The sequence below is a fragment of the Orycteropus afer genome, unplaced genomic scaffold, assembly GCF_000298275.1.
Source record: "Orycteropus afer afer isolate SDZICR_OR568_19922 unplaced genomic scaffold, OryAfe1.0 scaffold00286, whole genome shotgun sequence".
Lineage (NCBI taxonomy): Eukaryota > Metazoa > Chordata > Mammalia > Tubulidentata > Orycteropodidae > Orycteropus > Orycteropus afer.
Window position 1 is genome coordinate 3,691,713 of NW_006921873.1, and position 3,317 is coordinate 3,695,029.

At 40.1% G+C, this 3,317-nt stretch overlaps 1 pseudogene; it reads right to left on the reverse strand.

The window, feature by feature from the left end:
- Positions 1-1,810: 1,810 nt before the first annotated feature.
- LOC103205421 lies at positions 1,811-2,697 on the reverse strand (annotated as a pseudogene).
- Positions 2,698-3,317: the final 620 nt, after the last annotated feature.

Below are 3,317 nucleotides of genomic sequence, written 5' to 3' on the forward strand. Positions count from 1 at the left end.
AAAAAAACACTGCTGTTGAGTCAATTCCAACTCATAGTAACCTCCTTTGGGTTTCCAAGGTGGTAAATCTTTTCAGAAGTAAATTGCCCAGTCTTCCTTCTTGGAGTGGCTGATGGGTTTGAACCACCAACCTTCTGATTAGCAGTCAAATGCCTTAGGCACTACACCATAAGAGCTCCTTTTTTATATGATTCAACTTATCCAAAATTCTAGAAAATGCAAACTATAATCTATAGTGACAAAACAGATCAATGGCTGCCTGAGGATGAGAGGAGTGGCCAGAGGGATTATAAAAGAACACAAGGAAACTTTTGGGGAAGTTCATGATCTTGATTGTACTGGTTTCATGTCAAACTTTACCAAATTGTACACTTAATTTAAATTTTTTAAAAAAAAGTCATTTCCCTTTTTACTCTCATTCTGAGCATACAGTGCTGTTTTCCAGAGATTAAATGAGTGATGTTGTCATCATTCTTAAACCTAATGGAATGTGTGCTCATCTTTTATTTTCCAGTGTGGCAAATTATTTATAATCAGAGGTGTGCTATTAGAGCAGGACTCCTGCTCATAAGAGCCAACTGTGTGCACCTGTTCTTCTCCATGTGGAGAGATACCATGTAGGTAACTTGAACTTGCCCATACTGGGAGTATTATACCATGGAAACTGGAAAATGCTGCTACAAATCAGGATGTCTTCTTGGATAGCTGTTAAACACTTATTAATCCATCACCAGCTACAAAAGCTCTTTGGGGTCCTTAATTTTTAACAGCACAAAAAGATTCTGACACTAGAAGTTTAAGAACTGCTAAAGTAGAAGATTGATAATAAGGCTAAAAACTTGCCTTTACCTATGGAGCTAGAAAGTGTTACTAGGGAGAAAAGCAGAAAGGAAAAGATAAGATTGTCAGATACTCACTCCTAACCAGAAAATCTTTTGCAGGGATTCATAGTTGGTTGCCTTCCCCAAATGCCACCACTGCCGTTCTCCCATGGGCTTATTGTTAACACAGTTTTCCCCTCAAGACCAGGAAATACTGGGGTTGAATCATTAGTTACTCCTTCAATCTGCAGAGCCCAAATGGTTGCTAGGTAGGGTGGGGCTGCCACTTCTGCTGGCCAACACCAAAGACTTGGTTCCCATAGTTAATTCACGGGCAAAAAATGAAACTTTCAAAGTACTCCTTGGAAAAAAGCAGCATAAGACCCAGTTTTCCAGATAGTGGGTTCCAACTTCATCCAGCAGGGTGAGAGATTCATGACACAAACATATCTGTATTGGCTGAAACAACCAACACGATACCAAGATCTGATACTTGTACCAAATGCTTTGAGGTAACAAGTTTGGAAGCTTTAAAAGCAGCCCTCCTCCTCTTTGGCTCTTCAATGCCTGCCTGACTCTTCATAAGTTGCCCATATACTTTCAAATATTTAATATGTGCTGATACTCTATCAATAGAGCCCTGGTGGCACAGTGGTAAAGCACTCAGCTGCTAAAAAAAAAAGTTTGGCAATTTGAACATACCAGCTGAACTCCACAGGAAAAAGATGTGGTAAGCTACTCCCATAAAGATTACATTCTTAGAAACACTATGGGGAAGCTCTACTCTTTCCTTTAGGGTCGCTATGAGTCAGAATCGACTCAATGGCACTGGATTTTAGGTTTGATACTCTATCAACTCAACAAAAAATCTGCCAGGGAGGAAAAAGGTGGATATAAAAAAAAGGCAGGGGGAGTCTTCATTAAAAAATTCAGTAAGGAGTTAATTATGTTACGGCATCATATTCTCTTGTTCTGTGACAACTTGGAAATTAAACGTCAGAGGTTTTTGCCTCCACTGCACAGAGGTCTGATTGCTTCTAGCTAAAAACAGGGTTTTGCTGGAATTTTTCAGCCAGCTTCTTCAGATCTATGTCTGAATATATGATTGTTTCTTCAGCGCCAACTGTGGCTAGGACCTCATCCCAGGGATTCACATCAGTGCTGTGTCCCCAGGCAATGTAGGAGGCTTTGTCATCCCAGGTAGGAGATGCTATGGCCACATATACCTGGTTATCAACAGCCCTCCCTCGCCAAAGCAACTCCCAGTGTGCTGGTCCAGTAGTCAAATCAAAAGCACCAGAATATACCAGCAGCTGGCAGCCTTTCTGTGCATAGATTTGTGCAAGCTTTGCAAAGAGATGTCATAGCAGATGCCTAGACCCACTCTGCAGTAAGGAGTGTCAAATGTGGAGAAACTATCACCAGGACTCAATGTTTTAGATTCTTGAATGTAATTTTCTCAGGAACATCAATGTCAAACAGATGGCTCTTTCTGTGTTTTACCAGTAAATTTCCATCAGGACCAAACACGACACACGTGTTATATAATTTCCCAGCATCTGCTTCAGGAATGGAGCCTCCAGTGATATATGTACCACACTCCTTTGCTACTTCAGAAAGCTTCTGTGTGGATTCACCAGGATTTTCCCTGCATATTCAGGAAAATATTTGGTGCTATATGGAGAATTAAAACGTTCTGGTAGAGAAACGATTTTGGCTCCTTGCTTCGCTGTCCCCAGACAAGGCCACGAGCTCAAGTGAGGTTATCTGATTTGATGGAAGAAACCTGAAGCTGGATGAGGGCCAAGTGGAAAGGGGCCATGGCTCTCCCAGCAAGCATCGTAGGCAGCGCAGGCTGAGCTGAGCAAGACTTCATCTTTTGTGCTTTGGTCATGTTGTCAGAAGGAACCAATCCCTGGAGAAAGATATTATTCTTGGTAAAGCAGGTCAGCATAAAACAGAAAACGCTCAAGTAGATGGACTGATACAGTGACTGCAATGATGGGCTCAAGCATGACAATGAATGTGAGGATGGTGTCTAATTGGGCAGCATTTCATTCTGGCATACATAGAGTCACTATGCATCGGAAGCTGCTTGTCAACACCTAACAACAACATTACGCAAATTATACACAATAGCACATTTTACTTTTAGTTTTGTTTTTTAAAATACTTTATTATGTAAATATTATCTCATAAACAAAATTAGAATATTTCAATGAACTATATACCCATCAACTAGATTCAATAATTATCAAGATTGCACATTTGTTTCATCTATCTTTTTTCTTTTTTTCCCTAGACATATCTTTCATATTTTACATAATTCAGTATTCATCTCTTAAAAAAACAAATAAATAACAATGTCAGTGCCCTCACAATGCCATTCTCACAACAAACAAAAATGTCAATCATTCCTTGGTGTTGTTGTTCTTGTTGTTAAGTGCCGTCGAGTCATTTCCAACTCATAGTGACCCCATGCACAGCAGAACGAAA